Raw genomic sequence first — 15,432 nt, 5'->3', positions numbered from 1 at the left:
GCAACTGAGTTTTCTATAATTTTTTTAATGAGGTTATGTTACATGTTTTTTCTTTTAGAATACTACTTTTAGTTTATAGTAATGTCCCCAAAGTGGTGGTTCAAGAGCTATAAGTTCTAGCTGTTTGTAGTTATAGATAGTGTTATGGAACTATTAGGGGGTTTTATGAGATTTTCATATTGATGGCCTATCCTCAGGATAGTACATCAATATTAGATTGGTGGGGGTCTGACTCCCAACAACTCCACCTATCAGTTTTAGAGGTCGGCGAGCACTGCAACCTTTTTCTAGACATCATGTTCATCGGTCTTATGGCCTAGGTTCAGTTCAGTCCCATTCAAGTGAATAGGCCCCAGCTTCAATACCAAGCATAGCCTCTAACTAATGGATGGTGCTGTTCTTGACAAGTTGCAAGGAGGCTGTGTCACTCACTAGAGTGCTGTAGCTATTCAAACAACTGATCATCAGTGGTGCCTGGAGTCAGACCCCCACCCATCTGATATTGGTGACCAATCCACAGGATAGGTCATCTGTATTAGACACCCAGACAACCCCTTTAAATTAAGTAACATAGCTAACATTTTTCAGGAGCAGAAATATATCACAGGTATTTGGCACATAAGTCAGTTCAAGATCATATGAAAGGAGCTTGACGCCAGAAATAGAACTTCTGTTTCACTAATGTTTTCCTTAATTTGTTTAATTTGTTTTTGGTTTTTAGAGAAATTTACAACATTGACAGACTCTCGGTCCCAAAGATACTCAAAAGATCTTAAAACATACTTTAACTGAGAGAATGTTAAAAAAAAAAATCATATCATTCTATCCCTACTACACTCTAACTATGCCCTACCTGCTCTAATAAAGGCAACCCTAACCTCTGCCCTACATATACACTACATATCTTAACTGTAATTTAAATTGATTTATTTTTTTGCCAGTGTTTTGCTTATTTATGTAGTATTGTAAACTGTGCCTCTGACACCATCCTAAATACTGTTTGCATCCAATTTGTATAATACCAGCAGCTATAACTATAACAAACCGGTATTTACTGTCTAGGTCTGCCCCCTGATGAACCCACAAATGGTGGATCAAAGGCACTGGGACACATGATGTTTTTATTGTTAATGGCTAAACCCTGATTTGTATAAGGCTGAGTTACTATTGGATTGTTTGTAGGGCAAGGGTGTAATAGAATTTGGGTGGAGGTTGGGATTAAATTCATTAGGGTAGGCATCTTAACTTCTCAATAAATTTATGTTTGAAGATGTTTTTAGGATCTTTGGGACCATGGGTTTACAATATTATTGTGAGAATTTCTATATATTTTTTTTTTTTTTTACCCCAACATCTGTAACTGGTTGTCCAGTACCATCATAATTTGACTTTGTAATTTTTTCTTATAAATTAATACATTTTATGCATTTATCAAATATCTGACCGGGGCACTTGAGCAAAAATATGGCGGCTCTATGCTTTAAAGGGAATTGGTCATCAGAAAACAATGTTCACATTTTTATGTGAAATATAGATTTTTTAGAATTTGTGGTGTTTTTTAAATGTTTTAATGTCACCAAATTTAAAAAATTAACATAATCTTGCAATTTTCACAGTGGCTACTAGATCCAAATATAGGTGATGATTTTATGCTTTATACAGGTAACTTCTCGCCACCTTTATCATTATCATCACAGGCAGAATTACAATGAAAACATCTGTGTATATATAATACAGGATCCACCATTCACAATAGGTGATTTCACAGCTTATCAGCTCCCTCCTGACCTCTGCACAGAGCATGCCTAGAAAACACTTCAATTTAAGTCAATGGGGTGTACTCCTCTCCATTGTGTCTATGGCCACTTAGCTGATCTCAAAATACAGGAACATATTTTAGGCCTGGTGGCCAGTGTGAAAATTGTAGGATTATATACATAGTTTTTTTTAAATATAGGTGGTGACATGGAAAAATTCAAAACAAAATCACAAAAAATTAAAAAAACAACTTTAGCATAAAAAGTGATTTAAAAATGGCTGCTTTTCTGATGACATATTCTCTTTAATGTTATGGCAGCAATGGAAAGGTTGCTGCCCATGGTTCTGAAAACTGCTCACATGATAGGATCATCAAAATCAGCACTAGCAATCAGTACTTTAGGGGCAATTTAATGCAATCTACTAAATCTACTAAGTTGAACAGCATAAATGGAGGTGGCACAATGAAAATCTGGGCCTTGATCATTTGAAAATAGCACAGTTTTCGGTATTACTCATGGTTTCATATCTCTTATTCATTATATAATCATAAACTAGTTAAATTAGTTGCAGACATTTAACTTTCTCAAGTGAATAGTATTGTATATAGTATATATAGTAATATATACTGGGCATGATTTCATGAGAGGCATATGTCCTATATACGCAGATTCTGAATATAATTAAGGGGAATACAGATGAAACTCGAAAAATTAGAATATCGTGCAAAGTTCATTTATTTCAGTAATGCAACTTAAAAGGTGAAACTAACATATGAGAGAGACTCATTACATGCAAAGTGAGATTTTTCAAGCCTTTATTTGGTATAATTTGGGTGATTATGGCTTACCGCTTATGAAACCCCAAAGTCTCAATCTGATGTACCCTTTGCTCAGGGGGTATGGATTATTTGAGCCTAGAATATTCAACCTTTTCACAAAATTCTAATTTTAAGCTGCATTACTGCAATTCCTTTTAATTTGCATTACAGAAATAAATGGACTTTTGCACGATATTCTAATTTTTCAAGTTCACCTGTATGTCTACTATAATTTTTTTGCTGGTTAAATCTAGCTGATGACACATTCCTTTTTTTTCTAATCTGTTTTTATTTTCTGATTTTATTTTTATTTATTCTATTTGCTGAACATGATTATTGCCTGAGCTGTTCTTGAAAGCATTTAGAGATATGCTTTGTAGTAGTAGCCACCAAAAGCAGCCACCATGGGCCATAGACACAATAGTCTAGAGGGGACTCATTGACTTCTATGTCAGCCTTTCTAGGCATGCTCTCTGACCTGTGTAAAGGTCATTGTGCAGGTAGGAGGTAGATAAACTCTGACAATGGATGATGGATCCTGTGTTATTTATATATAGATGTAATCTGTCACTATAATCCTGACTGTGATGATAGTTAGATGACTGTTGAAAAGTTACCTGAACAGACCAAAAAGTGGTGCCTATTATAAGACTTAGTGCTCAGTGTAAAAAAAAATGTAGGATTTTCTTAAAAATATAGATAGTAACATGAAAAATTACCAAAATTCTTAAAAAATGTATGTTACCATAAAAACATGATTTTAACAATATGTCATTTTCTGATGACACATTCCCTTTAAATTACATTACATACTGGGATTCTCATCACAGATATAAGCACCAGCAATGTGTAAATTATGAAATCAATATCTTTAAATGCTGACATTGTCCTAGATTATTCATCTACAGATCAATGTCCTGCTGAATTTTTGGATTAAAGTCCAAGTTTTACAATTGATGCACGGGTATACTTCAAGGTATCGACAGTATCCTGCAGTGATCTTTAACAGTGAGCTCCATAGTCCCCCACCCCTTAACACTGACCCCCCACAGTGCCCCGCCACTTTAAAATGGGACCTCCACAGCAGCCCATCCCCTTAACTTTGACCTTCACAGGGGCCCGCCCCCTTAACAGTGACCTCCACAGTCCCCGCTGCCTTAACAGTGACCTCAGAGTACCCTGCTGCCTTAACAGTGACCTACACAGCAGTTACCCCTTTAATAGTGGCCCCTGCCACCTTAACAGTGACCTCCACACTTTAACAGTAACCTCCACATCGCCCGTCCCCTTAACAGTAACATCCACAGTAAACGCCTCTTTAACAGTGACCTCCACAGTACCTGCCCCTTTAACAGTGACCTCCACAGCGCCCTGCCCCTTTAATGCTAGGGCTACATGACGACATGTGTCGCGCGACATTTTGTCTCAACAATTATTATAGTGATAAGCTATGGTATCACACTGCGACATGTGACATAATGCGAGATGGATTTTTCTGCGACTGTCATGTTGCAGTCTGGCATGTCACATGTCGCAGTGCAACACCATAGACTATCATTATAAAAATCGTGTGACATTGGTGCGACATCAATGTCACGCGACACATGTAGCGGTGTAGTTGTGCCCTGTATGTCGTGTGACTTATTGTCGTCATGTAGCCCTAGCCTAAAGCTGAATTACAGCAGTGAAGAAAAATAGCTGGGTTGTTATGGAAACCTGGAGTAAAACTATGTGTATGTGGAGACTAAGGGCCTGCAAGCTTCTATTGGCTGATAAGGGACATGTGACCGTGTGTATGGCAGTTGGGATATGGAGAGAAAGTCCAAGTTTTATATTCTTCTCTGAATTTACAATTGATGCACAGGTATACTTCAACTATTTAATTTAATGTTTTTGTGTGTCGTTAAAAGGTATCGACAGTATCCCGCAGTGATCTTTAACAGTGAGCTCCACAGTCCCCCACCCCTTAACACTAACCCCCCACAGTGCCCTGCCACTTTAAAATGGGACCTCCACAGCAGCCCATCCCCTTAATTTTGACCTTCACAGCAGCCAGCCCCTTTAACAATGAGTTTCCCAGCACCCCACTCCCTTGACAGTGACCTCCACACAGGGGAAACAACATAGCTTGCTGTGCTATGCTGTTTGCTTAGCTCCTATGCACTGCAATGGTAGCTACTGAAGCAGAGAAGCGCCAGTCCGTTCAGCTGTTCCCCAGCCACCTGATGGTTGGAGCTTAGGCCCATCTAACCTTAGTAAAGGTGAGATAAGACAATTCCTTTAATACTCCTTGAGAGTTTTATTATTAGCGTTACCATTTTTCTTTTCCAGGAATGGTAGTGTGTTTTATGATTATAACATAGAAGTTTATGGCATATTAATTATTTATCTTGGAATGCCTTTTAAAGATATACTAGCTTAATGCTGAGCTCAAGGTATACGTTCTGTACTATCCAAAATGCTGAATTTATTTGCTGTGCGGCCCAGTCAGTTGTAGTTATGCCACTGTTTGTGCATTACTAGAACAGCCGATTCATTTCAGTTGGCACCATACATGAACATACATGGAACCACAGCGTCCTTTGCCCCAGAGTGGCACTGCAGAGAAATTTAACATTTGCTGCTTAGTTTACCTGCATATTACAGAAGGTTGCTGCAGTGCTAACAGAGAGACACACAGGCCCAGATTTACTAATCCTAAAGATGGCATAAGCTTAGACAGGCCATCTAGACCTGCACCAGATTTATCACAGTGACTCAGGATGGATGATAAATCTGGAGCATTTTCCCATCACTCTATACCAGCTATTATTTGGCTGGCTTTCAGACCAATTTTTATGCCAGAATTGTGGCACAAATTTGGCGCAAATGGCACACTTTATGCCACACCTCCTTTCCTACAAAACGCATCCCCATTAAAGTCCTCTCCCCTGGAGCATGTCAGAAAAAAGTTTAGAAACCCTAGATGCTCCAAATTGCTCTACATTTACAAAACTGGGCCACTGTGATGAGATTATTCTAAAATACATTGGGATAGATTTCTCAAAATTGGTGTAAAGGAAAACTGTCTGTTTCCCATAGCAACCAATCAAATTCCACCTTTCATTTTTCGGAGCTCCTCTGAAAAATTAAAGGTGGAATCTGATTGGTTGCAACGGGCAATGGAGCCTGGTTTCCTTTCCACCAGTTTTGATAAATCTCCCCCATTGTCCAAAATGGGCAACCCTTCCACGTATAAGAGTGAGGCAACAATTCAATCATTCTTCTGTAAACCCCCATACACTGCTCTGTTCCTGTGAATAATTATTTTCTTCTGAAAAGCTAAAAAGCTTTGGAATCAAAATACAAAATACATTTTACATTTTACATAAAATGCTAACATGACTATTTTTAATGCCATTGAAATGGGTTAGCCATGGGCCAGTAAAGACTCATAATCCTAAATTCTTTGACAAACCATTATTCCTGCATTAATCCTACTTAATAATAATGTTGTGAAATGCTCCTCTGTGAATTTTCTCATACATAATTTTCCATCTTTTTTTTTTATTGCATTTGTAAATTAAAAGACCTGCCGCAAATACTTTAGTTAAGCAAATGTCACATCATAACACAATCAAATGCACACCACTTTCTTCCATTCCTCTTCATTTTTTTCCCTCTCCGTTCCCCTGCATCACGGAAGCCAATTTAAACTGCAAATGCAAATATTTTCCATCTCTCATTCGCACAGCTTTGTGCTCACGGGGCAGTCTTTTCATTGTATATGTGTGTGCTTGCTAGAGATTTACTGCCTTGTGGCATGCCACATGTCTTAAAAATTACAGTGCCCATTTTCTAGTGAAATAATTTCAACGAAGAGTGGCTCCTATTACAGCCAGAGAAGCAGGGACGTCATGATTTATTATTATTTATGGTCCCTGGGCCTTGTTTATGCACGACGGGTTAGGTGCGCGGGATAGCAATGCCATTATGCAAATGACATTGAATGTCCTTTCTGAGCCTAAATAATTTTTGTGTTGGACGATTAAACCTCATCTGTTATTGATATGGGCTGCAGTCGGGCTATTAAAGAGTCCCAACAGTACTTACTCCCAGTAATGGGAAAATTGAGAGGAAGAGTCTAAACAATTGCCTCTAGTGTGCGGTGATTGTCTGGTAGGAGTTGAACATAATAAACCCCCTGAATAGAAATTGTGTTTACTACTTAGGAATAAATAAAGAGGGGAGAAAATGCAATAAATTACACTTTGTGATTTGAATAGGCACGGCAGAGCGTTTGCGTTCTTTTCAATTTCTTTCTATATTTTATTTATTTGCTTTTTTAGGTAAATAACAAGTAGCTGGGAATGATTCCCATCCAGTTTGTAATGCATTAAACAAGCAAGGAAAAGGTGGGTGGGAGGGCATGGTAGAAAAGAGAACCAATATTCTCAGTGAACAAGGGAGCGAACGTCACCACTTTTGCTGCCCTCTCTCTCTCTCCCCTTTTTTGACACAGCTGTGCAGTAACATTTTGATCAGTGTTGATAGCTTATGAATTCCAAAATTGACAAAATTTACAGAAAAATGAGGATAATCCATCTTCCTTAGCAGCCTGTCAGGAGCTGGCTATACTTCATAATCCTCAATTACAGATGCTATTTTCAGACATTTACATGCAGATATTAAACACAAATGAGAAACAAAAGGAGGATGGAAATACAGCTATTTATATGTATAATATTAGAAGCAGAGGAGATATAGCAGGTAGGGCATACCGTGTAGATTTCAAGGCAATTTAAGTGGGTTTTACTTTCAATCCCCTTTATAGTGATGAAGTCTTATTGAACTAGTTGGATTTTGATAGTAATCTGAGGTTACTTTGCCTAGATCTGCAACATGAAATTCCTTTGTGTCTGTGGTGTCTCTGCAGTGTAGTAAATGATGCCACGTGTATGTAAAGGAGAAATAGTAACATCCGCAGGTTGTATTACGACCCCTTTATATGGTCCCACATAGCAGGCAATTATTGGGATAAAAACGTTTGTTCCCAAGAATTGGCTGCTCATCAGCGAAGGTGGGAGCTACAGTTACATGCAGCAATCATTTATTCAGTATGGGGATCAGTGATCCCTCCTGGGATCACTTGTACCAGTAGAGAATAATTGTTTCTGGGCAGCAGATCACTGTTTACACAAGACAATCTGCCACCAGAAATGATTTGGGTGACAGCATCAAAAGATACTTTTAACCGATGAATGAGCCACTGCCAGCACCTTTACACAGGACAATTATTGGAAACAAGATTTCCTAGGAATGCTCCCAGGGTCGGACTGGCCCACCAGAATACCATAGGTTCCTCTGGTGGGCCCAGTCTATGAAAGCATAATTGGCCCCAAGAGGTCCATGACAAAAATTTAATTTGGTGCTGCCTTTTAAACTAATCACTGTCCACTTGTGTCTATGTCTAAGGTTTTGAAACAATTAGCCTTTATCAATAATGTAAGTGTTGGGCCCAGGTGAAATTTCCTCTGGTGGGCCCAAAGAACGCCAGTCCGACACTGAATGCTTCTTCCAGATAATTGTCCCAGTCATCGGCCTGTGTAAAGGGGATCATTAGTATAAAAAAAACACTCTTATTGGCTTGACTTAACATTCTTTATGAACAGCAGATATTCTTCACCAGTCCATCCTAGGTCAGTTTGTGTTTTACATTGATTTGGCAAGGAACCCCAGCAAATGAACAGATACTCAAAAGGTATGGCGATGAGTGCATTCTCTGCACGATATAGAAACACTATACAAAATAAAAAGCAATACAGAAAAAAGAATATTGGAGAATAATGTGTAAAAAGCTGAAATGACATCTGAGAAGTCAGTTGTTATTAGCTGTTATCTTGACCTCGTGAGTACAGGAGTTCTCTGACTCTTATCTGCCAATGTATAGCATCCACTAGTGGGCTCTTGTACCATCAGCATCAGTTGAGAGGTGCCCTTGTGTGTGGCGCTATTCATTGAAGTCTATGGGAATAATGGAAAGATCCGAGTGTCACGCCCATGGTTATGGTCGTGACTCCTTGGGAGCCGCATGCAGTTGCCCGCAGTCTGGGTGTTGTGTCAACCGCAGCTGGGGTATGCGTGCGGTTGCCTCTGGCTTTGTGTGTGTGTTTGTGTGCACTTTCCCTGTCTGGTGTGCACGAGGTTTATGTAGGTGTGCACTGTGACAATTCCCTTCACATGTGGCTGCCTGTGGCAACGTTTTGTATTGTGTACATGTGGTGGCAATGTCTCGGCCTCCTGGCTGACTCCCAGGACATGGTTGCCACGCATGTCGTTGCCTGCGGTAACAGCTGCAGTGTATTTGTTTATGGGTGCACGTCCCCTTTAAGTGGCTGTCTTCCCTTCCCTGGTGTGAGAAGGGTTAATTCCCTTCCTAGTCTGTGAGCACTGGGTGTGTCTGCGTGGGTGTGGCTACATGGGCTATTTGAGACCTGATGTCTGAGGGGTACTCCAGGCATGTTGCTGGAGTCATCCTCCTGGTCTTCTACCATCTGCCAGTGAGGGCCACCCATGTGGTCATAAATGTTATACATGATGCTTAGTTGATGTTGTTTTCTCTTTCATGTTTAATGCACCTGTGGATCTGGGTACCTGTGTGTTTATGTGTGTGTGCTGTGTCCATTTATGTTTGGGTGTGGACACTAGCTTGTTGAGCACGGGATCCAGTCAGTGTGTCTGTGGCAGGTAGGTGTGGAAGTGCTTTTCATCCTCCTGCCATATCCATAGGCTGTTCATGTTTATATCCCCTTGCAGCTTGGCCAGTTTAGACTCCTGTTTCTGTGTCTAGGAGGAACAGGTTGTCTACCCAGCTCCTAGCTCAGGGATCTGCGGAGGGTCAGTAGGGATCCGAGGCTCCTGAGTATGAGCCCTCCTACCATCAAGGTCGGCTCATACAGCTAGGAGTCAGGGTCAGATTAGGGATGCGCTAGGAGATGACCTGCTCCCTAATTCTGTCGTCCTGGCCGAGCAGCCACTAACATCTTCTGGCATCGCACGGCTTAGGGTTTCCCCCATCCTCAGCCGTGACACTGAGTTAGCTGTGGACAGCATGCTATTCAGAAGCTGGCACACACTCTGCATTGTCAACAAGGGTTATTTTATGATATATATATATATATATATATATATATATATATATATATATATATACACATACTAGTTGAAGGACCTGGCTTTGCACGGGTATATTTCTATTTCATTTAATGTTTGTGTGTGTAGTTAAAAGATATCAACAGTATCCACTATAACAATGACATCCACAGTACCCCGTCCCCTTAACAGTGACCTCCCCACAGTGCCCTGTTCCTTAAAATGGGACCTCCACAGCAGCCCACCCCCTTAACTTTGACCTTTACAGCAACCTGTCCCTTTAACAGTGAATTCCACAGCACCCCACCCCCTTGACAGTGACCTCCACAGGGGTCCACCCCCTTAACAGTGACCTCTACAGCACCCGCCCCTTAACACTGACCATAGGTTACGGTCCCCTTAACTGACCTCCACCATTCCAGGCCCCCTTAACAGAGATCTCCACAGCGACTGCCCCTTTAACAGCGACTGCCACAGTACCCCGCACCCTTAACAGTGACCTCACAGTATCCCGCTGCCCCTATAATAGTGGCCTCCACAGTCCCCTCCTCCTTTAACAGTGACCTCCACAGTGCCCGCCCATTTAACAGTGACCTCAACAGCGGCCTGCCCCTTAACAGTAACATCCACAGTGCCCTCCCCTTTAACAGTGACCTCCACAGCGGCCACCCCTTTATTAGTGACCTCCACAGTACCCCGTCTCCTAACAGTGATTTCCACAACACCCTGCCCCCTTAACAGTGGCCTCTACAGCAATCTGCCCCTTAACACTGACCTCCATAGCGGACCATCCCCTTAACTGTGATGTCCACAGCAGTCTGCCCCTAGGGTGGCCAGAGGTCCAGTTTTAGGCCGGACAGTCTGGCTTTGAGACTCCCTGTCCTCTTTCTGGCGCAGGGATGTCTTTTTGAACAGCTCACTCTCAGACAGCAGCACTGTGCTGTCTAAGTGTGAGCTGCAGGGAGAAAGTTACCCTCCCTCCCACCCCTGCAGCTGACAGAAGTTGATTTTTACCTTAATTTTTCAATCCCTTTCAGCTGCGGAGTGAGAGGGGGCATGGCATAACCAGGTCAGGGGCGTGGCTTAGCGGGACCTGGGAGACTGGTTGTTAAGTCTGTCTTTTGAAAGTGGCCTGAATGGCCATTAACTGTGACATCCACAGCACTCCGCTCCCTTAACAGTGTAATCCACAGTGCCCTGCCCCTTTAAAGCTGACCTACAGCAGTGAAGAAAAATAGCTGGGTTGTTATGAAAACCTGGTGTAAAACTGTGTGTATGTGGAGACTAAAAACCTGCGAACTTCTATTGGCTGATAAGGGACATGTGACCATGTGTATGGCAGTTGGGATATCAAGAGAAAGACCTGCAGGCTTCTATTGGCTAATGTAGGTCATGTGATGTGCCATATTAATTTTTTGGGGAATATCTCAGGAACGGTACGTGCTAGAGAGCTGAGACCCATTTTAAAACCTTCCCGGACACCTGATGTTCTTGTGTGCCAAATTTCCTGAATGTAAATGTATATACACTCACCTAAAGAATTATTAGGAACACCATACTAATACCCCCTTTTGACTTCAGAACTGCCTTAATTGTACGTGGCATTGATTCAACAAGGTGCTGATAGCATTCTTTAGAAATGTTGGCCCATATTGCTAGGATAGCATCTTGCAGTTGATGGAGATTTGAGGGATGCACATCCAGGGCACGAAGCTCCCGTTCCACCACATCCCAAAGATGCTCTATTGGGTTGAGATCTGGTGACTGTGGGGGCCATTTTAGTTCAGTGAACTCATTGTCATGTTCAAGAAACCAATTTGAAATGATTCGAGCTTTGTGACATGGTGCATTATCCTGCTGGAAGTAGCCATCAGGGGATGGGTACATGGTGGTCATGAAGGGATGGACAGGGTCAGAAACAATGCTCAGGTAGCCCGTGGCATTTAAACGATGGCCAATTGGCACTAAGGGGCCTAAAGTGTGCCCAGAAAACATCCCCCACACCATTACACCACCACCACCAGCCTGCACAGTGGTAACAAGGCATGATGGATACATGTTCTCATTCTGTTTACGCCAAATTCGGACCATTTGAATGTCTCAACAGAAATCGAGACTCATCAGACCAGGCAACATTTTTCCAGTCTTCAACAGTCCAATTTTGGTGAGCTTGTGCAAATTGTAGCCTCTTTTTCCTATTTGTAGTGGATATGAGTGGTACCCAGTGGGGTCTTCTGCTGTTGTAGCCCATCCGCCTCAAGGTTGTGCGTGTTGTGGCTTCACAAATGCTTTGCTGCATACCTTGGTTGTAACGAGTGGTTATTTCCGTCAACGTTGCTCTTCTATCAGCTTGAATCAGTCGGCCCATTCTCCTCTGACCTCTAGCATCAACAAGGCATTTTCGCCCACAGGACTGCCGCTTACTGGATGTTTTTCCCTTTTCACACCATTCTTTGTAAACCCTAGAAATGGCTGTGCGTGAAAATCCCAGTAACTGAGCAGATTGTGAAATACTCAGACCGGTCCGTCTGGCACCAACAACAATGCCACGCTCAAAATTGCTTAAATCACCTTTCTTTCCCATTCTGACATTCAGTTTGGAGTTCAGGAGATTGTCTTGACCAGGACCACAACCCTACATGCATTGAAGCAACTGCCATGTGATTGGTTGACTAGATAATCGCATTAATGAGAAATAGAACAGGTGTTCCTAATAATTCTTTAGGTGAGTGTATATTACAAAATGGGCAACATTAAAGACTTTTTGCGTAGAAAAACTTGAGAAAAGCTCTAATGTTGAGCTGAAAGGTCACAATCATGTGTAGGTGAATAAAAGATCTTTTTACTAAATTTTTACTGCCCATTTTGTATTTTCAGAATTTTGGGTTCTTGAGTCAAGCTCCGTGGGGCTTGCACCCCACTTTAACCAAAAAATGTAGCTAGTGCTGCTAAATTTTTCTTTTTATCTAAATATAGGATGCAACAAATTTGCCAGTCATCAAATCGACTAATTGTCTCTGCTTTTGGCCATTGCTCAGTATTAAATGTGGAATACTATGATAGTACAAAGTGAACAAACATGGTTGTATTAAGATTATAAAATAGAATACTATATTAAAGTTTTTTTAGTTGTTTCCATGATACACTGCTAAACTGGATGTTTATTTTCTGCTTGTTCCATGTCATACAGTTCCAGTAAAATGTATCTGTTTAAATAGTAAGCACATATGTAGACATGTAGGTATAAGACAGGTATACAGTCTTAAAGTACATCTTGCTCCTGACCATTTGCTTTTGTATTTGCATATTACCATTTGAACTGGAGTGGTGTTTAATAGTAGAACTGGCTGGGGAAACCTGAGGCTAAGGGAGACACTTGGGTATTAGATTCTTATATTATTAAAAATGTTTAATTGAATTAAATTAATTTGAGATTGGCAGCCAGTATTTTAGTTGCTGTACAGGTTGTTATACCTCTCAGGGGGAACAAAGGGTTCTACTCTACAGTGCTAATTTGTAATTCACACCTTCCATACAGATGACTCCTTTCTCTAGTATTTGTATCCATATGTGCAATGTGGTCTTTGACTTTGCCATATGAATGTGCTGGCTTTTTTCAGCTACAAAAATATATATTTTCATCCTTGTTTTGTAATAGATGAATTCTCATAGAATATTAACTGCCCGGAGGATCCCGATGTGACTCTTGTATGTCTGATAACAGTGTGGCAAGGCAAGGCATAGGGATTGTGCACATTGCACATTAAACAGAGCTGGATTCGGGGTTTCGCTATTGTTGGTACACTAAGAATTTAACTTGGTTTAAAGTACATAGATTGGCTACGAAATACCTTGTGCATCTCTTATCATTGAAAAGAGCAGGTAGTAAGGTTGGAAAATCAAAGGTGGAATCTGATTGGTTGCTCTGTGCAACTAAGCCAGTTCTACTTTACACCAGTTTAATAAATCTCCACCAAGATGCTTAAATCACCACATTAGGCCTCAAGTGCACATGGTGCTATTTTACTTCTGAACCCTCTCATACATTCATGAAAAAATAGTTCCATATGCAGGGTGTTTCTACAACCAGGAAAATCACCATAATGATAAGAGGGCTTACTTTTCTCACTCGCACACAATGGACTCAACATATTGGGCACTCACTGTAATGACATATCTGTGGAAAAATTAGCAATTTTCAATTTGCACCATCTGATGTGCATTAAAGGGATTCTGTCACCAGGTTTCACCCCCTCCAGATAAAAATATGGTTATGTTCAGGGAGCTTTAACCATTCCTAATGTGGTCTTATAAATGTAATCTGTAGGCTCATTTTGCTAAAAATACGCTATTACTAACCTGTCATTCATAAAAATAAGGTGCCCAAGGGGATGTAAATGGATCCAAGCTGCCGCCCGCATCTGCCGCTGTTCGTGCCCAGCTCCGCCTTTCCCGACCTCAGCGCCGCCTCATAATCTTCTGTGACGCCTCCCGCTCTCCCTCCCTCCCCCCTCCTCCTGCTGTAACATTGCGATGTTACAGCAGGAGCAGGGGGGAGGGAGGGAGAGCAGGAGGCGTTACAGCAGGAGGAGGGGGGAGGCGTCACAACGATCTTACAGCAGGAGGAGGGGGGAGGGAGGGAGAGCCAGAGGCGTCACACAGGATTATGAGGCGGCGCTGAGGTCGGGAAAGGCGGAGCTGGGCACGAACGGCGGCGGGTGCGGGCGGCAGCTTGGATCCATTTACATCCCCTTGGGCACCTTATTTTTATGAATGACAGGTTAGTAATAGCGTATTTTTAGCAAAATGAACCTACAGATTACATTTATAAGACCACATTAGGAATGGTTAAAGCTCCCTGTACATAACCATATTTTTATCTGGAGGGGGTGAAACCTGGTGACAGAATCCCTTTAATGTCTGCAAAACACCTATGGTGTCAAAATGCTCGCTTCACTCCTTAATAAATACCCTGAGGGAGGGGTGTCGTTTCCAAAATGGGTTCACTTCTCACTGCTCCCAAAGAGCAGTTAATGACTACATAGTGGGCATTTTCATATTCAGGAGAAAATGGGTAACATATTGTGTGGTGCTTTTTCTCGTGTTACCTCTTGTAAAAAGGAAAAATCTGGGGCTAAAGCAATATTTTGTTTAAAAAAAATAAATCTAAATTTTAATTTTCATAGCCAAGTGTTTCTAAATTATACAAAACACCTGTTGGGTCAAAGCACTCACTTCACCCCTTGAAAAATTGAATGGCGTTTTAGTTTCCAAAATTGGGTAATTTTTTAGTGTTTCCACTGTAGGGGTAATTCGGGGTCTTTTCAAATGCGACATGGCACCCAAAAACCATTCCAGCAAAATCTGCCCTCCCAAAGCCATATGGCGCTCCTTTCATTCAGATCCTTTTATTTCCTATGGGACACCTCAGGAGTTAACAAAGTTTCTAAAATTGATTTTGAATAATTTGAGGGTGTAGCTAACAAAATATGGTAATTTATGGTTGGTTTCTCCGCTCAAAGTCACTTCAGAACTGAATTGGTCCTTAAAAAAGTTTTTTTTTAATGTTCTTGAAAATTATAAAAATTCCTTCTAAAAGTCTTAGCCTTCCAATGTCCTAAAAAATAAAATCACATTTACAAAATGATGCCAACATAAAGTAGACATATGGTGAATGTTAATTAATAGCTATCTGCCTTAAAAGCAGAGAAATTCTAATTTAG

At 41.2% G+C, this 15,432-nt stretch overlaps 1 protein-coding gene across 4 annotated transcripts in view; it reads left to right on the top strand.

The window, feature by feature from the left end:
• The window catches only part of LOC122937770 (paired box protein Pax-5), a 276,869-nt gene that overhangs the window by 148,558 nt on the left and 112,879 nt on the right, over positions 1–15,432 (top strand). The window lies entirely within an intron of this gene.

Source organism: Bufo gargarizans, chromosome 1 (assembly GCF_014858855.1).
Source record: "Bufo gargarizans isolate SCDJY-AF-19 chromosome 1, ASM1485885v1, whole genome shotgun sequence".
Lineage (NCBI taxonomy): Eukaryota > Metazoa > Chordata > Amphibia > Anura > Bufonidae > Bufo > Bufo gargarizans.
Note: the sequence above shows the minus strand (reverse complement) of the source record. Positions and strands in the feature narration are given on the sequence as shown.